Genomic DNA, 23,403 nt, shown 5'->3' on the forward strand with positions numbered 1-23,403 from the left:
CCCAGCTGAAGTCATCATAATCAAAGAATGAGCTGAGGAGAGTAGAGCTCCAGACCACTGATAACAATAGCGGACACCGCTGGGGGCACGTGGTAAGTAGCAGCTGGTCTTGTTGCACGGATCCCCATAGAAATACGGCCATGTACACCAAAGCTCATAATGGGCAGTGCGGCTGACAACAGGCTGGAGACAACTGGTAGGACTCGAGACAACTCTCCTCAGAGGGCAATTAAGTAGATCCAACTGTAATGCTATCCCACCTCGATGCTGCTCCGTGCAGCGCTCCTTGAGAGGTGGGAAAAAGAGCATTAAATGGCATGCCAGAGAACAATTTGGGGGAGCAGAGTGCAAACAAAGGTACTCTGACTGCTTGTGGTCTGGAGGAGCTCCCTGTTTACAGGTATTCCGGTTTTGGGCATAATTGCAGCCTTTAGTTAGCCCGGGGAAGGGGGGTGCTGCCTAGTTCCTTCTTACTTTTCAACCATTGCGCAGCACAGGTACACCATCCAGGCATCGTCTGGTGTCAATGAGTGTTGATATTTTGCATTGGGCAGTGTTCCCTTGTCCTTGGCAGACCATCACAGTGCTGGGCAGTCCCTCACAGGCCCTGGGTGGAACTCCCAATCCCAGAGTACGGCATCTGGGCCCCAGACAGCCAAAACATTGCTCTGAGAGACTCCTGATCTGTCCTGAGCATTCCCTGTTAGGCCGCTGACAGCTGACCATGGGCCTGGGTGGCTCCTCTTCTGCCCTGAACTTAGTACTGGGTGGTGAGTCTTTTCATGCTGTTGGGCGATGAGTCTCCCAAACGTAATCCTGAACCCCCTTCCCCCCGCAGCAGGTAACGCGCACCTTAATGTCCTTTGCCTTGGCCCAGGTCTCCATGGGTCCAGTTTAACCAGCTTGTCGCCACTGTTACATTTAAGAAGGACTGGAGGTAGCTTGAAGGTTCATCCAAGTTCCTCTTTATTAAGATGACACAGGCAGGAGACATTGTAGATGGGTTGGGCACCAAGGGGACCAGTTCCCCATCGGAGAACATCACTGGCACCCACCACCCAGGCAGGCTGGCACCAACTGCCTCAGAGAGAAAACACATTCACACACAAACATTCCATCCTCACATGAACATCCTCTCGCTTACACCACTCACTCAGGGAAGAGAGGGAAGGCACTGAGCTTGAGAGGTAATACAGCCCACCACAGTTTCTCTTGTCACATTTTACATTAAATTTGGTTTTCTTGCAGTGGCTGAAGTGCAGTAGCCTCAAGGGTAGGTTCTTAACATATTATATAGGCAGATTGGATGTGATAGAAACAGTATTTCTTGTCTACTGATACATTGATTGTTTTATGATTCTGCAGTCCATTATTTATTTCGTTTGCTAGTGGTTATTTTTAAGAAAATTGGGGAAAGGTTTTTCTTAAAGGGTACATACGTACGCTGATGATTCTATTCACACTGTTTAGCATAAACACCCGTTAAAGCTGTAAAGCGTACACAGTGTTACAAATATAAAATATTTATGGTTCTCTCACTGTGCTGCCAGAGAACAGCATCTTCAAAGACTTACTGTAAAACACATACAAACAACAACTGAACTACATTTCCCAAGATACTAGTGAACAGTGGTAGTCTAGTCCAAAACATGTGGCTGTCCTTAACCAGTCATGGCATAATTGTCACTTCCCCTCAATGTCCTCTTCTTTGATGCGAGGCCCATGCACTTCCTCTGTCCATTAACTCCAGACCCATTGGATCGCACAAGCTGCATCGTCTCCTCCCGCTTCATGCTCTCTCACACCGATTTCGAATCCACACCTGTAACAGAACCGCAAAAGAAATCACGTCACCATCGGGTCGGCCGTGCAACGCGTCATTCCATTGCAACTTTTAAACTTGGAACATCGTTAGAATCACAATGCAGAACACATTAGCTTTCTCTCAATTAAAGCCACAACCGCATCCTAGCATTCTAACGTGCTTATGCTCATTCTAACCAATCGCTTCTTCACGTTTGCGCAGGAGGGATAATACTTCACCTCTGTGTCTTAAATAGAATCATGATAAAAGGTATGTTATCATAAAATGTGACACGCTTTAAAAAGCTTAAGTGACAAATAAGGATGCATTTTAGAGTAGCATAATGTATCCATGAATACACTTACAATGTGATGCACATAGTTGTTTATTATTGTATGTTAATTATGCTAGTTGTACTGTTTAGCATATACAACTGTACATTCTAAATGTACAGGCACTTAAATGTGCATAATGGATAGCTATTTAGCGTATACACTAGTCGAAGCTGTACAGTTACTGAAACATGTAAAGTAAACAGTAAGCTACTGCATACATTTGTATTTGGCTTTAATATTTAGTGCTATATAGCTTAACGAAATAAGTAACTGATTTACCAGCACACATGTTAAAAAGTTACTGTCCATAATACATGGTTATTAAGCATACACACTTGTTGAACCTAGGAAGCGTCTGAAGCGTATACACCCATTGAACAAGTAAACAGTAAGCTACTGCATACATTTGTATGTGTAGATATTTCTAGAGATATAGCATTAAAGCAGCTAGAAGGGTAGGTTTTTATTGTTTAACAGTGCTAATATTTAACTAATTGTTGCATTCACCGGTGAATGTAGAGTTTATAACAAGAATTTTTCTAACTTGGCTCTCTAGAAGAGTCTAAAGGAGTGGCTGACATTTTGAAATGTGATGCAATAAAAAATGCATGGATGAGTTATTTTAAAGAAGAAAATTAGAAATATTGCAAGTTTGGCATTATTTATAATACTTGTGGTTATTTTTATGAAAAAAGAAATGTTTGTAAAGGGTACTTACTTTGCATCTGCACTGGCCACTGTCCTCAATTGAAATGTTTAAAATTGTCAATAGGCATGGATGGATAGGTTCCGTATTTGGGCAAAAGCATAAACAGAATGTGCATTTGTTGCAAAATAAGTTTGGTGGAGTATTTCTGTGTGCTCATTGCGATTACTATAGCAGCATAGAAGTAGTTTACATTACACATGCACTAATAGTAATTGTTAGCATGTGCGCCTGTGAATGAAAAAGTGGTTGATGTAATTTGTTTTTTGTTGATGTTATCGAATTTTGAAAATGGAACACCAGGTAAGCATACAAGCAAATGTGGTGTGTATATATTATTTGTAGCTGTTCATATCTCAGTTTAATATGTTTTCAAAGTTTTGTAAGTTTTGCAAGTAAATAATGATATGCATCTGCAATATAAGTGCATTTTGCATTACAAATGCATGCGTATAATTAGTGTGCAGTGTGATTCCAGACACGTGTCTATAAGTATTGGTGAAGCATTATTATAGTATGTATGTGCACACTACTTGTATGTGTGGTGTTTTGTACACAATATACAGCACACATGCGCTTAGAAAGCAAATTGATTGTACTTTACATTTTGTATGCATGTATGTATATTCTTATGTATTCATGCTTCATTATGCATGTGCTTGTAAATTTATTTTTCCATGTGCATATGGTGATTGAAAGCACTTACTTTAAAAGGTGTTTGGTTTTGGTGCAGTTTAGACATCAAATGAAACAACAATGTTATACATTATGTGAGACGAGTGCTAACTCTCCTGCAATTAGGAAATGTTAAAGGGGAATGGCATTGCAAGCGTGATGTAAAATAGAAAGACATAGGGCCTCATTATGAGGTCGGAGGTAGCCATGGTGCTAGTAGCACCATGGCTACCCCCTTACCGCATTCCGGGTCTGGGTTCTCGAAATAGGGACTTACCGGGTCATTCCAACCTTGGAGGACCCAGTAAGTCCCCATTCCGAGAACCAATCCCCATTCCCATTCGAGCCCCCATAGGGCTCAATAGGAATGGGGATGGAGCTAATAACGGGCCCGCTAATAGCAGGCCCGTTATTAGCTCCCTGGTCCCTTAGAGGCTCCCACTAAGCGCGCCTGGTAAAACCAGGCGCCCATAGCTGGACCCGCTAAAGAACCTCGGAATAGGGCAGTAAGGGTTTACCGGCACCGGTTTCCTTACCGGTGCTCGTTAACCCTTACCGCCCATCTCGTAATGAGGCCCATAATGTAGACACGTGTTTTGTATTGTGACAGTGGAAAAATACTGGATGTAATTTTGATATACGCTGAGGATGTGAATTGTGTTTTTAGATGAAATCTAACTTGGTACCACAGCAGGATTGTTTCCAGGAACCAACATTGAATATTCATGCGTGTCAGCACGTTCAATCGACTGCTTTCAATCCAATTGATAGTCCCTCACACTTGCTTTCTTTCGGTTCAGTATTCATAACAATATGTTTCATTTCATTCCATTCAGTCACATTGCATAATGCAGCATCAAATTTCCAGTTTACTCTCCTGCCGGGAATTTTCATGCTCGTCACAGGCGTTTTCACAAATTCAAAAACTTCTGTTTCCCTGGCCCTTTCTTGGCTTTATCGATTTCATCCTGTTTACAGTTTGGTATTCACAAAAGCCTTTCAATCAGTTTCCTCAGCCTTCAGGTTATGGTACTGTCAAAAAGTCTTTATTTCAAACTGGACCAGCACTCAGATTGCCTTAATGGTGCTTTGCTCACTCACGAGTGATCTGACCTACAGAAACAACGCGGTTCACCCCACAGCCTCCGAGAATCATTAAGCCTCCTTTGACTCACCGGGTATGCCGTCTCCAGGTGCTGTTCTCCGTTTCGGCAGGCTCTCTGTGGCTGTCGCTGCTCCCGTCCCGGCACATCTGTCACCCAGCATCTCTGCCACCTTGTTGAACGGAGAGGGAGTCTCACCTACTCTAGGAGGTATGCAGACCACCTCTTCTACCAGAGACCTTTTGAAAGCTCCCACGACCATCTGCTTCCGCTGCAATGACTGTGCAGCGCCTAGGTACTTTGTCCACGCATCTCCCTGGTCTCACTATCTGCTTCTCTTGCAAGCGTTTCACAGGCAATCTCTTTAGCCTCACCTGATCAGGCCATTTATACCGCCTCCTTGGCCCCAGGTGCAGGCATTGTTGCTTTACTGCATAATGGTCTTGGTAATCGGCATCCCGCTTCCTCGTCCCAGTACCAGAGTGGTGTTTGTGTATTGGGAGAGTGTTTTCTGGAGAAATAGTGAAGAGATTGGTAATACCCTACAAAGGATTTGGGGGATATTTGACTCCTTATGAAAGGGAAATGTGGGAAACCGTGTCGCACCCAAGGGTGCCTCATTTCCATTCCCCAAATCCCCCACACCTAGGTGATCCTCCCTAGCATATCCGACCCCCAAGTCAGTATCCAAATGTGACAGCCTTTCCCAGGCCACCTGGCAGGAGGATATATTGGGGAAATAACGGAGGATGCTCTCAGATTCCTCACATCACCCCAACTCTCCCAGCACTCCTGCTCACATGTGTCTCTCCATGCGCACCCTTGGGCCACGTTCACCATTAGCACACTGTTAATTTCATCACTGTGGGTGCATTTCTCTTTGCTTTTGCCCACCCAGGATACTTTTTAGTTGTGTCTTTGCCACCACTTAGCCCACCATTTACTCAGTGGCACCTCTAGGTGACAGACTTCCATGCTGTACGTTGCCGCAGTTACTGGCAATGCTCAATATACTCCCTGGTTGCAGGCTGCCCTGGGTTACTGGCATAAAACAACTCATCCATTGCATTTCCACTTTGTTATCCAACTGTACCCTGCGTGCAAACAAACATTACTAGCATCCTGCCTCCTTCCTCCCTGGGTGTAATCTTGCCCAGCCCATTTAATTGCCATCTCCTGTCACATCCTACACTGTGTCAAACTCCCTGGATGCAATCCAAACAATGCTTAGCACCCTTCACTTTTGCCCCTGGATGATGGGACTTTATATTTAGGGTCAGTAGGTCCCACCTTCTTCACCCCCTGCAGCAGCTTACTTGATGTCTTTTCTCGCTCGGTCCAGTTACAAATGTTCCATTCTCTGCACACCTGAGTCCTTCATGAAGACCAACTTGTCACCATTGTTATTAAAATCAAAAAATGTGGGCTCCTGGTATGGAACCTATTCTACTCAGGAGGGTTAAATCAGAAACAAAATACACCAATGAATAGGTTCAAGAGTACTCATACACGAAGGGCTCCCACAATTGGTTTGAAAAAATGACTCTTCGAAATTGTTATCATAGAGAAAGATCTCTAGAGGACTTTTTATGTTGTAATCGCATGAGTCAAAAACACAATAACACAATTTACAGAGAGAGAATAGACATCATCAATGGTTTGTTGGACCATAACAGAACATAAACGTAAATGCTTTAAAACACCATTTACCACCAATGCTCGGGACTATGTCATACTACTCCCCGAATTCACAGCACATTGATTGCTGTTCACACATGAAAAATCTTATCTGTTGCCTCTTAGTTGTTTTACGTTGTCTTTAGAATTCCGCTTTGAATTGTTTCACAATTGAACTTTGTCTGTTTTGACAAACCTCCACAGAGGTTGGGTTTGTTGCACACACACCATTTTCAACTTTGTCCCGAGCATTGGTGGTAAATGGTGTTTTAAAGCATTTACGTTTATGTTCTGTCAGGGTCCAACAAACCATTGATGATGTCTATTCTCTCTCTGTAAATTGTGTTATTGTGTTTTTGACTAATGCAATTACAACATAAAAAGTCCTGCAGCGATCTTTCTCTATGATAACAATTTCGAAGAGTCATTTTTTCAAACCAATTGTGGGAGCCCTTCGTGTATGGAGTACCCTTGAACCTATTCATTGGTGTATTTTGTTTCTGATTTAACCATTGTTATTAAGCAAGATCCACAGCCACTTCACATAAAAATACAAGTAAGATCCTTTATTCCTGTTACTCTTAAGTCATTAAGTTACATAAGAGGAGCCCGCTGGCTCCAAACATGTTGCCGTGCCGACACCATTGACTTGGAGAGGAGATGAAAAAGGAAATCTGGAATCTCCACAAGCCAAGAAAGGCGACTCAACCATTGCAGTACATTTGGACAGAACAAAGAGCGTGGGCTGGAAATAGAGATGGGATGTGCAATGGTGAAGAAGTGCAGAAGGGGAAACCTACCTGTTAAAAGAGAGTACTGGAAAATGTGTGTGCCGTGTAAATACTACTGGATAGTTAGGTGCAATGTAAGTGGTGCCGGAAAATGTATGTGCCATGTAAATGAGACTGGATGTTTATGTGCCAAGTGAGTGGTACTGGATGGCTATGTGCCATGTGAGTGGTACTGAAAAATATATGTGCCCTGCTAGTGGCAGTGATTGTTTATGTGCCATTTGAGTGATACCGGAAATGTATGTGCCGTGTAACTGGTAATTTTGGATTTGGCTCACCAAATTCCTTTAGTGGGTCACTTGGAAGTGACTAAGTCATCGGACTGGTTTCCTGTGCACTTTTACTGGGCGTAGTATGGCGTGAAAGTTAAGGAATTTGTCCAGTCCTGCCTGAATTGTCAGGATTCTGGCAAGTCAGGTGGTTTTACAAAGGTCCCCTTAATTCCACTACCCATGGTTGGGCGGCCTTTCGGGAGAAAAGACATGGACATTGTGGGTCCGTTGGATCCTCAAACCAGCTCAGGGAACAGATACATCTTGGTGCTGGTAGACCACGCCACAAGGCTGTCCTTCTAGGGAGCATCAATGCCCCTGCAGTTGCGAAGCCTTCGATTGGCATATTCTCCCATGTTGTTTTCCATAAGGAAGGCATTTCTGACAGGGGATCAAACTTCATATCAGCGTATATAAAGGCTATATGGAAAGAACGGGAAGTCAACTACCGGTTCTCTACCTTCTTCCATCCAGAAACAAACAGGCTTGTTGAGCAGTTCAACAAGACCCTGGAAGGCATGATAGGTGGCTCAGAAGAGCATCTGAGGAGAACATGGGATATTCTACCGTGATGTTGTCTATTCGCCTACATGAAGGTGCCAAAGAACGGAGTAAGGTTTAGCCCCTTTGAACTTTTGTTTGGACACCCTGTATGCAGTCCCCTCAGTGTGAATAATTTGATCATGTGCATGGTGGGTGTGCCCTTGCCTGGTAAAAATGTTTTAAAATGAAATTGAATGATGGTAAATCAGGCGTAGTCCTCATGTCATATTTAGTTGGGATATGACAGCCAGGAGTACACCATGTCATCTCAGAAGGGGGAGGGCCAAACCTCCCCCTGCCATTGGCCAGAATAATTAAGTAACACAGGCTCCATGTACCTACACTATTCGTTTGTTGAGCCCTGCAGCTGGTGGCAGCATTAATCAGAGTTTAATTCAAACAGGCCCACATGGGGCTTGGCTGAATAGGCTATCAAAGGAGACAGGAAACCACAACACCCTTTCATATGTACTGTGTCAACCTGATGCCAGCACCCGTCCTTGGTGTCGATTAACAGTACATTCTTATGTCTGGGACTGTGTGTTTACAGTAGGCATTCACCCAGGGAGACCCCATTCAGAAGGTACAGGTATGTGGATTGATGGAGCCAGAAATGTTGGTCTGGCCACAGCTTCAAGAGAGAACTGCCACTTTCATCAGGAACCACAGAGAGCTCCTATAACCAGAGGGTCCCTTCGATCCACAACAGACAGGAAGATGGGTGGGACGTAGTATTACATGTATTCACCCCTTTACCTTTTATGTTGCAATGCACTCTGGTTAGCACCTCACGCTTAGAGGAGACTGTTGGTGGGGACCCAGGAATGGTTCATTAATGTAGGCCTAGCCTACACAAATCCCTGTGGTGCATTTGGCTTTAAAAGAGGGTCGAGCCCCTCTTTTAGAAGATCATCTGAAGACTTTGCAAGTAGTAACAAGAATAACTCAGCATTGGACCCTGGCTGAAAGTAAAGTCTGCCTCACATCTTCCACCAGTGAAGGAAGCCCAGGACCACCAAGAGGGAAGCACAATCCCTCGCCTAAACATCTCCCAGGGAACAGAGGGAGATACTGAATCCAGAACCAGTACCCAGGCAGGGTATCCAATGAAATGCTCGAAAACAAATAAACAAGAGCGAGAAAATGATGAATTTGGCACCGAAAAAAATTACGGAAAAAAAATGTTCATAAGGGAAGCAGGAGTTGCGGGGGATCCCACGCTCTACTTAATCAACAATAATGGGTGGTGGAGTTGTCCCCCACTTCCCTAAAATACCGTTTTTTAAAGAAGGAAAAAAAGCACCCCACAGCAAAAGTTCTGCCTCTCAATGGGGAGGCAGAACTCGCATTACAGGGATAGAGCCGCTCAGAGGAGCAGCAGGTAAATCGGGCACAGAAGTAAGTATAGATTGTAGGGGGTGGAGGGCGGTGGGATAGCAGGCGCAGGGTGATGTGCGCGCTTATTTTGATACAGGCATGCTGAATTTACTAAATAATCACATACATCCCCCAGCCAGCACACAATGGCCCTCATTCCAAGTTAGGACTACACCATGGAGTAAATAGCTCCATGGTTGGCAACCATGGAGCTATTTACTCCATGGAATACCGGCATGGTGAATGGAGTAATTTCCAGTCCATTCCAAGGTTGGATGGACCGGTAATTCCCCATTCACCATAGCCCTTCCCCATCCCCGTTTCTGCCCCCATAGGGCTCAATGGGAATGGGGAAGGAGGTAATTACGGCACCGTAAATTACGGTGCCGTAATTTACTCCAAGGTCACTTTGCGGGTCCCGTAATTTACTCCTGCTAAAAGCAGGAGGTAAAGAGGGACCCGCAAAGGGAACTCGGAATACGGAGGTAAGAGATTACCGCCATCGGTGCCCTTACAGGTGCCGGTAATCCCTTACCTCCAACCTCGGAATGACCCCCAATGTGCCATGCTAGGCTCTTCAGTAGGAAGTGCCAGAAAATCTCTGAACCGCAAACCCAGGACAAGACAGCTGCTTGCAACACACTCCTCAGCTTTGGGCCATCCGCTGTAAAGGACAACACAAGGCCAGTGAAGAAGCTAGGAGAAGTGCATCAAGGAGCATCTACTGACGTCCACCTTAAAGGACATTTTCGAGCCAGTCGAGTCCCTCGAGCTGCAATCGACTACAACATTGACGTCACTTAAAGCCATCCGAGACATCTCGACCAGTGCTTCATACCTGCTGACCAGCACTGAGACAAGGATTCCTGACCCAGTACCGCGATGTAGGCCAGCCTGCAGCCGTCCAGTTTTGCTCCCCAAAAGCTTTGCACCTGATACTTGCAGCTGTGTCCTGTATTGAACCGACTCGACCCTGCCAAGCACCAATAACATCTACAAGCACAAGGTACATTGTGGTTCTCTGGAGGGCCCTAGAGACATTTTAAGACCCATTGCTCCTTTTGTGCTGAAGCCAAGTAACCTTGAACTGTTTTACTATACCAACCATCCTCCTCTCAGTATCTAGAGTGCATCCTTTTTTTCTTCTTTGAAAACATCTGTTCTCTGCATTCCCTTCCAGGGTGGGTTGCATTTTATAGTGTTGTTAGAACTGTCTATTATGATAATAATAAAGTAGATATTTGTATACAACCTCGTCTGGCCAATCCCTTTGATCATTGGGTTACAACTAGGCAATGATACACAACCTTTCAGAGATAAGCCTTCTGTTCCATCCATGTAACAAAAATTAGGCAAGAAGGTTTGCAATTTGCTTGTGTTTCCAATCTGTTCTCAGGGACGCCATTTAAGGGTCACTAGGGGTTGCACCTGTGACCTTTGAGGTCTCCCATGCTACCCCTGTGGTCTCCCTTTCTACCCCTAAAAATAAAAATAAAAATAAAAAAACGATTTCTTTCCTTTTTGTAAATTAAATGTAGGCTCCTGGGCTGTGCCAGCAGCATGTGGCTCTTTGTTGTTGGAGTGACTGGTTTTCTGATAGCTATAGCCATTAAGATAGCTCAGTGGGTTGAGCGCTCACTGCTGCAATGTGTGTGTGGTCTGCAGGTTGCAGATTGCAGATTCCAGTCCTGGTTCGACTCCTGGTAAGGTCAACTCAGACCTTCATCCTGCTGAGGTTGATAAATAAGTACGAACACAGGTCGGGTAATATTGCATGTATATTTGTTCTATATGACACACTTAAGCATAAGTGCTATATAATAACACATCATTATCGTTTGGCCTTGGACGTCTGCTTGCATTCACAGTAATTTGTTCACATGGGCCTATAAATGCTGATATTAATGGTACATATGGTGATCCATTCTTGTATGAATGTATATCACTTTACAGTGATATCCTAACATTATTTTTCGTAGTGTACTTAGAAACAATGCTATGTGATACCACTTCCTGTTTGGTCAAGGGGTGAAAGGTTGTGTTCCATCGCTTCTTGTGATGTCACTTTGGGGTGGGGTCAAATAACATAATTCCCTGTGATGTCATCAGAGGTCAAGGGTTGTGTGATATCACTTCCGCTACACCTGGCATTTTGGTGAAATGACGTCCTTGTCTGTTCGTATCCCTTCTGTTGTACTAGAGGTGTGGGATGATTGATGGTTTAGAAACCAATATTCACTCAGTGCCCCGGAAGTTGGTTTGTCACAGTGTGTGTGTGTTTGTGTGTGTGTGTAGGGAAATACATAATTGTGTGTTTTATTGTTTTTGAAGAAAGATTTTATCTTACCCCTATTAGGTGCCCCCCTAAATATGATTCCTAGAAATGCCACAGATTGCAACTCATGAGTAACCACACCTGCTGTATTCTCCAATTTTCTCGTTCAGCGCAATGACTAAAATCATTGTCTCAAAGATTAGCATTTGACTGAAGGCGCTTCTGCTGTTTCATATGCAATTCTTGAAATCCAACAATGGCTAGTAATGCTTTGGATTTGGCTATCGTGGCCTGCCACCCACTACCACACTCCGAGGAAAGATCATCCGTAGAAGAGAATAATTAAGTGCTGTAAGGGAGGCATGGTATCACAATTGAAGACAGACACAAGAGATGCAATTCAAGGGTGTTTATCACACAAGGGTTGGAAAATGCCTATCTGCCCCTATATCTAAAGATGGGAGTACGCTTGACCATTATATAATACATATAGTCCTAGTAATGCCCTTCAAAATAAACTGGCCTATACTAAAGAAGCCTATTGCCTGCCCTTATACTACTACAATAAATGAGTGTAGGTTAAAATGTATATGTAAAGGAATATTAGTGTTATAACTTGAAGGATCAAAGTGGCTGAGTCAGCTCTCCTCCCCACGTTGGACAGCACAGAGTAAAGCGGGCCCCCATAGACAGGATGACACAGTCTGGCTCAGGTTCTCAAAACAAAGGCAGTTGAGGTGGATTGAGGCCCGCTTGGCCTTTTACGTTAAAGTCACTTATTCCAGTTCACAAAAAGTTATTTCACAGTTCAACAGAAAGGTCAGGTCAGTCTTCCTCCATCGGGCCGGACCTCTCCAAGCTTTAACAGTTCATATAGGTCTCCCTCTGTCGGGCTTGGACCTCTCAATAAATAATAGTTCAACAAAAAGTTCCCGTAGGTCTCACTCTGTCGGACTCGGACCTCTCAAAGCAAAAAGTACCTGATTCAATGTAGGTCTCCCTCAGCCGGGCTTGGACCTCACAATGACAGTACTTACAAGGGTTTGCTTCCCCAAACTTAATTCTCATTTGTTAGGGGTTCCCTTCTCCTAACTTATAACACTTCCGGTCTCCCTCAATCAGCTTGGACCCTACATTCATGGCTTTCCAATCGAAGTCTTTCGAAGGTGCGAGGCGTTTCACAAACACCTCAGCATGATCACTTCAATATCTTACCAGATTACACTTTGCCTCAATCCTTTCTGGTATTGGTAGTTCCTTCAAATAACATTGCCTTGTATTTGTAACAATTCACCGTTCAACAAACATTTCACTGAGACCTTTGAATGGTCATCTTTCCCTTGCCGGAACACTTGGTTACTTTGTTTCTCAATATTCCTTTTACAAACATTCACAATGTATCTTCAAGTGCGTTTGTCACATCTCTTTCAAGTTGCTCTTGCAACAGTTTCAATCACAAAGCTAGGCTTTTGTTTCTTTTCCTGTTGATAACTCGCTGGCTGGGATTTTTACTATGCTTCCCGGTTCATCTTTCCAGTCTCAAGAATCCTCCCGAAGTATGTCCTTCCCAGGGAGGGCAACAGGCATCCATTCTAAGGCCTCAATGTGGGACAATGTACAATTCTCATTTTGCATGCTGTTGCAGCTCTGCAGAAGTCATACTTCCTTGCCTCCAGCCTTTCCTCCTCTGTGTCTCTGAGTAGCAAGACAGGGATCCCCTGCAGGGCACAGCCTCGTATCCTCCCTGTTGCTTTCCCAAATGCAACTCCCTGTTCTGTATCGGGCCACTTCTTTTACACACCTGGGTTGTGTCAATTGGTTGCAGGTGCACGTGATTGGGGTGGAGTGCCTGATCCTGCCTGGCCATATTAGTCTGACAATATGGTGGATTCCCATAGGAAGCCATGATCTTGCTATTCCTATGAGAAATCTTCATTCCTCTTTCTTTGTTCTTTTTCATCTCAGTATTTGGGGAGTGGGGACAAAATGTTTATGTGAATTTCTCCTGACTAAGTAAAAGGGGCTAGATGGAAAATAGGAATGGGGGAATGCAGCATATCTGACTGAGGCACCCTCCCTCTAATCCCCTGAATAAAGAATTCCCCATAAGGGGGCAGTGAAATACTCTCAGGTTTTCCACAGTACCAGAATGAGCAAGTGTTGTGGGTGCTCGTAGCAGTATATTGTATAGTGCAGCAGGGTGGAGTGCTATTCTATATTCTACTGTTTAATGTAGATATGTACATGCGGTACAATGTCATGTGGTGTTTTTCATGGTTCCTAAACATACAGTAACATTCCCTTTCGTTATCTGTACTTTTATACCCCTCTGTGAGATCATTGACTTGCTTTTTAAGGAAGATGGCCAAAGAACTGTGTCAGATCAAATCCCTTCTGTCCCCCCTTTACAATTTTCAAATCACAGAGTAATGTACTGTGCTTGGTGAGTTTTAGGTTTGCAAATGGCAGACTGTGACATGTGTCATATTTACTGGTTGCCCTGGAAATAGGGGTGTGTTCGTTTATTTTAAGTGTTTTGCTTTACTACAGTAAAGCATGCCTTTCAAATCACCCTCATTTGGAAGGTGTTTTTCCACTATGTGCTCATTTCACCTTCTTGACAAGGCCCATGCATTCCACTAGCACCCAAGCTGTGGACTCCATGAAGAGGGTGAATACCATTAAATGAGAATTAAGGCTGGTTAAAAAGGTTTCCTGGTGGGTCAACCTATTGAACACCTCGAAGATGAAGGGCTTGTTGACAGGGTGAAATGTGTCTATTCTAACCGAAGGGCGTACAAAGTCAACCTTACATTTTCGGTGTTGTTGATATGCTTCATTTGTATACAGTTCAGTAATGGCATATTTTTGTTATGTTCTAAACTTTCACCTCTGGTCTGTGACATGAACAAGGAGCAGTGGATGTTGCATTAAAACCAGTGGATCAAGACAGGCAAGATCTTCAAAGACGTTCATGGATAAGACTTCAATTGTGCTTGAACTGCTCAACATGATGGTTTTCCAGAAGATAGGGCATCTATCTAGTAAACCAGAGCCAAATCACCCAATGAGCATCGGCTGGATGGTTATATTTGGAGAGATATTGCATACAGTCTTCTACAAGGAGCACATTGACTGTGTGACATGTTTTACACCCAGCATACCCACAAACTGAGACTAATGGAGGAAAACAATCCAAAAGATAACTCAGCGTCTGAATGTGTAGAGATTCAAGGATACTCATTGGGTCAGGAATTCCACCTGAGTCTCTGGACAGAAATCCAATAGAAATGGTATAACCTCAGCTCAAGGGATGTTTGACATGGGTTCATAAACTAATGAACAGGGCTGGGCTAATGGATGACACCACAACTCTTTGGTTTGAGATACTTTCACAAAACATTTGTTGAGGAAATGTGTTTATGTTAAAATAGTCATTGAAAGAAAGGGTTCAGTGACTAATATGGAATGCATATATTGTAATACAATTTGGTTTTGTTTAGGTCTGCAACAGTTATATAATAAAACAAGTATGTGTTCTTGTATCAGAATACTGTATTATATTGTGATTTTGGAGCTGTTTTGTGGAGAAGGGAATTGTGCAGAAATGGTAAGGCAAGGGGTATAGCAGGTATTTTGACCATGCACTGTTTTCCTCGGACCATTATGTTAGCAAGGGGGATGGGGGGACATCATGTTAGTGGGGTGAGATTGAACTGAAACATATGGGGCAAAATAATAATAATAATATTAATAATAATAATAATAAAAATAGTAATAATAATAATATTAACCAATACATGTTGAATACAAGTTACATATATCTGACTGTGGGTTTAAAAGGCAGGGAATGCTCAGGTACAGTTACATTCATGAGCAGGATGTCAAGTGGGGGTCAGATGAGCACTAGGAACTGGTCTATAACTGGGCAGGGGAAGACAGTGTGTGGAGTGCTGATATTTTACCACAATTGTTTCCTTTAGCAGCTGTTTGGGCTGTGCAGCCATCTGCCATTGCTGTTTTCTGGACAGTCTCAGCTAAAAGGAGCACATCGGCCCTGATTATGAGTGTGCCGGTCGCAGTAACAACGGTGGACTTAGAGTTCTGCGGGCGGGTGCTGTCCCGCTTGCCAGGTCTGACCTGGCGGGCGGAGTGGCACCCGCTCACAGACCTTGTCGGTAGCACCGGCACCATTACGAGTGGTGCTGGTGCTACTGTCGTCCCCATTCCCATTGAGTCCTACGGGACTCGAATGGGAATGGGGACCCCGGAAAAAAACATGACTCCGCCAGCAGCCGTGCCGTTTTTTAGCGGCAGCCGTGCCGGGGTCATAATGAGGCCCATTGTCTCTTTGTGTTGGAAAATGCTGCTTTCTTTTGCACAGTCCGTAGAGAATTGTCCTGGTGCATAGGCAGTGGCTGCTGATCTCCTTTGTGGGCACTTAAAGGCTCATTAAAAGTCCTTTCGTCTGTGATCTTGATGCACTTTAATGTCAATGATCCTCACAAGAGAAAGTAACAGGATGAGTACAGAACAAATGTAACTTATGCCCCATATCAAAGTCTTCCAATGCCAATAGAAAAGGGATTATACCATCACAAATAGCAAAACAAACAGTATTATAGCAACACATCAAAGCCTTCCAGAGCCGATATTGCAAATAAGGGTCAGAAATGTGCAGACTAGCCAGAATGGTGGCACATGAAATCTTTCCCTCTGTTTTAACTGGTACCTGGATTTATTTATTTATTCGGTAAAGCGCCTATACAACAAATGATGTTTCAAGGCACCACAAGACCAAAAAAAGGGGGGGGGAGGGAAGAAAAGAACCAAAATGGTCGTACTGGGCCTTCTGTCCTTCGGATCATGCAAGTGTAGTAACAAGAAGGGCAGGGGGAGAGAATGGGGGAGTGACAGTTGGAAGATGGGATGATGCTAGGGTGGGAGGGCGGTCCGGGGCAGAGTGGAGGCCACTAAGTGCAGTGGGAGGAGGAGGGGAAGAATAGGTCCTCTAGGGCTAGGCAAGAGCTAATGGGAGGCCAGATGGGCAAGTTCCAGGAGATGCAGGGAGTGTTAAGTGCAAGGACGGGGGTGGACCGGGCTCGGTAGGGATGCACACTCGACCAGGCTAGTTTGGGGATGAGGGTCCGGAAGGGAAAGTGCAGGTTAGGGGGGATTCAGGGAGACTGGGGTGCTGGGGTAGACTGGGCAAGGAGGGCCTGGTGCCCTGTAGGTCTCAGTAGGGACCAGGCATCCAGTCAATGTGGCAGAGGGGACATTAACAGGGGAGGGTGAGAGGGAAGGAAGAACTTAAGATGATCCGGCTCAAGCCTGAGAGGGTCAGGGAGGCCATTCCAGATGGAGGCTCCTACCGAAGAGAGGTCTAACCCCCACTCTCTGCTTGGAAAATCATCTAATCTGCAGAGAGTTGAAGCTATAAAACTGAAGGGCTCTAGCAGGAAGGCATTTAGGGAGAGAGAGTTGGGTGCGTTTCCAGGCCCCAGGCCTTGTGGATGATGCAGGGGGTCTTGAACCTGATCCTCGCGGAGGAGAGAGAGAGAGAGAGAGAGAGAGAGAGAGAGAGAGAGACATGATTGACCTCATCAAAGTCAGTGGAAAGATAGAGATGGATCAGAACGAGAGTTGGAATCGAGATTTAAGAGCAAGTCTTCACAGGTGTTCAGGAGAGCAGTTTCTGTGCCTCTGGCTGCTCTGAAGTCAGACTGGTGGTCGTGGAGACAACCAACAGAATCAGTGTGGTGGATGAGTTGGGAGATGAGCAACTTCTTGAAAGATTTTGCCCAGGAAGGGGGTAATGGAGATAGGGCAGGAAGGGTCAGCAGAAAGCTTTGTAAGGAAAGGGTGCACAAGGGAATGTGGGAATGAGCCAGTGGCAAAAGAGTGATTGCAGAAATCTTCCAAAGCTGGAGCAAGGAAGGTAATGTGGTCCTTGACAGTTCTGGAGGAGCAGGAGGAACACCTGTTTGGAAGAGAATTTCATAGAGAGGACTTGTTTAGAGACCTCATCTGGTGCTATGGGTGAGAAGGAGGAGAGTAGGAGGGAAGGGTAGAGGGGGGCCAAGGGAGGCCTCAGAGCGGGTGAGGGAGGAGGGAGGGGAGTAGAGGAGTTTTGGTTGTGAAGTGGGAGACCAGTGCAGTGCAGAGGGCCTGGGATGGTAGAGGAGAAGTAGAAACTACAGTAGAATTGGCGAGTTCTTTGCAGATTTTGAACAGTCCAACCGTGTTGTTGGTGGCCCCAGAGATGCACGCTAGGATATGGGCCCTCTTCTTTCAGCCGATGGAGAGTCTGTATTGCCTTTGACGGAGGCAACTCTGCACTTGCATTTCAGAGAGGTTACGCCAGAGTCATACCAGGTGTTAATCTTGGAGGTAGGCTTCATGCAGATACTCATGACAGTGCCAAGGATGTCCAGGTTGTTGGAGATGTAGAGGTGAAGGTTAGCAAGGGTTGTGTCAGTGTGAGGGTTAGTGGAATGAAAGTGGCGGCAAAAGAAGCAACTGACACTTGCTTTGTCGGTTGAATGATGGAGAAGGAGACTGGGAGTGTGGGTAGAGGCTTAGGCAGATCAGAAGACAGGAGAACATGTTCAGACCAGGAGAGAGGTGTAGTCAGGGGGGTGGATATGGAGCTGTCTGTTGAGATGAGAGCATCCAAGGTGTGTCCGGCTGAGTGGATCGGACCACAGGGAAGAATGGTAATGGAAAGATAGTCATAGAGGCTGTGGAAAGGTCCAGTGACTGCATCAGGAGAGTCAAGGTGAATATTGAAGTATCCGAAGAGGAGAAGCTTGGAGGTAGAGGTCAGGAGAGAAGAGGTCAGGTCATACCCTCCGAAAGGCAGTGGGAGACAGGACCAGGGGTCCTGTAGATGATGGTGAGAGTCATGGAGAGGGATGGAGAGACACCCGGACTGCAGACGAGGCATTCAAAGGAAGAGTAGGATTGAGTGGGTATGATAGTAGCAGGGACCCATTCAGGGAAGATTAGGGCCACTCTTACTCCAGAACGGTTAGGCCTGGGCTTGGAGAGGACATTGAAGCCGTCAGGGAGGAGTGTGTCAAAAACAGTGACAGAGCTGGCAGTAGACCACAGAGTGTTTAACGGCAGAGCAAGAGTTGAGGGTAGTTAAGTGAAGCCGGTTGCCAACTTTGAAGGTCTTCTGAGGAGGGGGATAGGGATGTGGTACACCCATCGGTGGTGGAGAAGGGGCTAGGAGGGTGACAGAAGGAGGAGTAGCAGGTGAAGGGAGGAAGTTGATGAGAGACGGAAGATGCCTACCAAGAAGAAGGAGGTGGTGCTGAGAGCTCAGGGCCATGACAGTGCCATTCTTGTAGACAATAATTATGCACCTAGAGGATAGGAAGTATGCCAAGAGTACTTCCCATTTGGTTCCACGATTAATGGGTGAAGAAGAGAAAGAAGAGGACTCAGACCATATGCGGAGTTCATAGGTCTGGAGAGGGAGCGACAAAGAGGATTTCAGGGACAGTCTGTCTGGAAGAAGTGTTGACGTAGGTGTCAACAATGGCCTGGGTTGGAGAACAGGAGATCTTTCTTGAAGTTTTTTCTTCCAGTCTTTCCTTCCAGGCTTCAACAGAGAGGTAGGATAAGTGATAGAGTAGCAGTTAGAGTAAATAGGGGAGATTGAGAGCACCATGGAGGAAGAGGGCAGAGAGATGGAAGGGGGAGAGGGAGAGAGATGGAGAAACTTTACAATGCACAATGAACTGACCAGGCAGTCTAGCAGCAAGATAGGCACAGATGAATTAGGTGCACAACATCACACAGGTCACAGACGGGGTATTGCACTGCTCCAGCAGCAGAGGAGGAAGGAAGGCAGTAAGAGCCCTTATCCAGAATACAAAGAAAGTGCCTATAATCATCAGTCACAATGCACTTCTTGTGATTGCATTGTAATGGCAGCTTGAAGCCCAACGGGCTGCGAAGGCTCAAACTGAGCCGAACTGCTGGGTGGGCATTTATACATTTTGTGGCCGTTCCTGGGTGTCTAGAGTATCCAACTACCAACAGAGGACTGTCACCGGGATTCATGAGACACCAGACTCACCTTATGCTTCACAAACCTCTATTCCTGCATTTGCCACAACACATATATGTAGAGCACATCACCTTCTCCACCTCGCCACTCTGGGATGCAAACAGAAACTACACAGGAGTAATGAGGCTCAAGCCCTCCCATAGAGCAAGCCAGGAAATTGATTCACTGTCAGACAGATTTGTCAGTGCAGGCTGACCCTTCAGATTCAACAGCAGAACTGACAGAAGAAGCTTGCCCACAGCCTTAGTAGTGATAGACAGCAGGGCTCCCAGACATGCAATAGTTGGAGGAGACAAGGTACTTTCTAGCAGAATCATACCTCTGCTGGATAAGAACTGAAGTGGTCAGTGACAATCAGTGCCAAAAAAACAAAACAATACAATGACTCCTCGGCAGTCCAACATGGCCGCTCGGCATACTTGTGCTCAACGTGTAATTCACCAGTGTTCCTTGGCGTCCCAAGCCTTCCTGTTTCTAGCACTGTACTTCCCAATATTCTGAATGCGCTTATTCTGAAGGCCAGTTACCGCGTCTGAGAACAGGTACCCAGTGCAAACCACGTTGGCACACTGTCCTCTCCAGAAGTACTCACTCGAAGCTGCCCAGTCACTTAACCACCTTCCAGTCAGGATAATATCACTCCACCTGGGGCCGGGCTACACAGTGCACTTGATCTGATATGTCAGGCTCCCCACACAGATCGTGTCACAGACGTCCGCTCTGTTCATAAATGCGGGTCTCCGAGCTATGTTCACCGCACCTGGGTGATCACAGATCGGAAGGAACACTGCGTCCCAGAAGTGCGGCTACATTCACTTCCCCATCCCGAGATGGCGTCCACCATTGGGGTGCGCCATCTGGGTCTGTATGCTCAGGGGCACAGCCCACATCTACAATTTGAGAAAGACACTTCGGTTGTTCACCTCTCCCAGCTAGACGCCTGTCCAGCAGCATGTCCGCAGCACCCCTGTGGGCCGAATACTGTCTATTGTCCCGGCTCGCACAATGCTCACACGCGGGGGCGATATTCCTCAGTGGCCACATTCCTCAGTGTTCCAATCTGATGATTGTCAGATTTTAACAATTTATGTCATGACTAAAATCTTTCTGTCATAATTGCTGCTGTGCTGTGAACGGGATTGTCCTATAATGCATTGTAATTCAGAGCTACCATTGTTTACGGATGATCTGATTACTGCTCTCGACAGTCACATGCAGCGTGGATGAGAAAGAGTGTATTCAACATGTGTGTGAGTGTGTGATATAAAGTGTATGTTGTATATATGTGTGCATGTATGAATTAACTTGTGAGCCTCTGATTGTGAGGCTACATTGGTGCACACACACACTAAGGAGACTGGAGGGTATATTTTTCTGGACCTCTCTAAACAATCCTCTTCAGCTTAGACTGACATGGTACATCAACTTTGTTTAGATGGTCCCTTGTCTTCTCATGCTTTCATCAAGTTACTCGTAGATTTGCTTTAAATTATTTTCTCTAAGTCTCACTCACTTCCACTTCTCATTCCCAGTACAGAAAGGGAATTCTGTGAATCCTTAGCGTTTAATACAGAAAAAATATGTATTTATTCTTCAACAAATATACATTCAGGCTTTTAAAAAAAATACAATGCAATTGCTGTACGATCAGCCTGTAGAATCTGTACATTACTACTTAATGTTTACTTCTCAAACAATGTTCATTTTATTCTGTTCATCCTCGAAATCGGAGATACACAGAACAGTCCCTCACTTACATTAATTCCAGTGATACTACTCAATCATCTAATTTCTCTAACAGCTCACACATCCCTACACAGCCAGACATGGACATGTTTTCTTTCAATTGCATAACTGCCATTATGGACAAAGTCAATATAAATCGTTTTTTTACCTGCCATCTCTGGGGTACATTTATTTAGCTAGCATGAATGTTGTCTTACAGTGGGCATAGACTCACCCCCACTATTCTACAATTCAGAAAAGAAATCAAGACCCATCTCTTTAAGGAGTCTCTCCTTAATGCCTAGACCATCATGTAGCCCCTTTCATGCCACCTGACTCGCTAGATGCCACCCGTCCCTCTCCTCTCCGCCACCCGGTACAGCTGTACCCCTCCTCTGTACCCCTCTGTATCCTACTAGCCGCTGCATACCTGTTCTGTTCTTACCAATGAAAATCGCTCCGTTATGCATCTGTAATATTGTACACCCATGTAAAGCGCTCTGTTATGTTTATAATTTGGTGTATAACTCTTTAAAGCTCTCTGTTGCTTCTTAAAGCTAGGTTTGCACTCAATAAATATAATAATTATTATTATAAGAATGATAATAATGAATTAATAATTAATAATTAACGGCCACTCACTGACCCTCTTTGTATATTATATGTATATTGTATATCTTCTGCTCCTTTATTGTATCTTATAACTGTCTGTATTTGTAACATGCAAGCCTAGCGCCCAGTTGCCCAAGGGCTTGGTGCGTTCTATAAATAAATAAAATAAACAAAACTAATAATAATAATAATAATAATAATAATAATAATAATAATAATAATAATAATGCTGGCATTATGGACAAAGTCAGCATGATTAATATTCAAACCTTCTTAAATTTGGATGGGTACATTGGTGCAGGCAGCATGGACTTGTATTTTACAGTGGCAAGGGATTGTTAATGGTATTATGGGCAAAGCCAGCAGCATGAGTGTTCTTACATGACCATAATGGCATAGATCGCTGAAGCCCGCATTGACATATATTCTTAATCTGGAATTGCATGTTTTACTGTTGTTATAGGCAAAGCAACAATGATGAGTGTTCTTAGAGAGGCACACTGGCATAAATTGATGAATCCAGTATGGGCATCTTTTCTTATTTTTTTATTTATTTATTGCACACTTGTTAGGCGCTTATTCAACAAGTAAATTGTGTTTCAAAGCGCCCACATGGCAACAGGGAGTGAACACAGGATTGAAAAACAATATAAACATTGGAGGATAAAGACAAACCTACTATGCCGTGTGAGTGTACAGAACCTGCAACTGCATAGAGAGAAAGGGGTAAGAGGGACTGGGGGTAAGTGCTGGAGTGTCTGTGCTCATGGGTGAGCAGCAGATGTAAGTGCCGAGTATAGTAAGTGCAAGGGAGCCTTGGGCTGTATTATGCAGGTAGGTGCATGCCTACAATGGCTTAGACCAGTGAGGGCTGAGGCAAGTGCTGTGTGTAAGCAGGATCTGAGGTGATTGGATGTGGGGGGCCAGGGCCTGAGGAAACATAAGGGCCCTTGTCACCAATCACAGTGACTGTGAGGTTAGCGGAGGAGGGAAGAAGCCAAGGAGGAAGTGAAAAGGAAAGTTGAAGGAAGTCTGGCTCAAAGTGAAGAGGAAAGGGGAGGGTGTTCTACAAGAGGGAGCCAGCAGAAGCAAGAGATTAGCCTCCGGACCTCTGTTTAGTGAAACGCTTCACACACAGAGAGTTGGTTCCGGAGGAATGTAGAGGTCTAGAGGGAGAATATTTAGTAATAGCAAGTTGCAGATAGCGTGGTCACAGCCCCATACAGCCTTGTGGATGATGCAGAGGGATTTTAATCTGTGCAGCAACCGGGAGCCAGTGGAGAGTTTTAGGGCAGGAGAGATGTGGTCCCTGGGCTTGATGCCAATGATACATTTTGCTGTCCTATTCTGGATTAGTTGGAGGGGTCGTAGAGAGGAAGAGGGTAGATTCTAGAGAAGGCTGTTGCAGTAGTCAACCCTAGAGAGAAC

This window comes from Ambystoma mexicanum, chromosome 2p (genome assembly GCF_040938575.1).
Source record: "Ambystoma mexicanum isolate Mex_15411 chromosome 2p, UKY_AmexF1_1, whole genome shotgun sequence".
NCBI lineage: Eukaryota > Metazoa > Chordata > Amphibia > Caudata > Ambystomatidae > Ambystoma > Ambystoma mexicanum.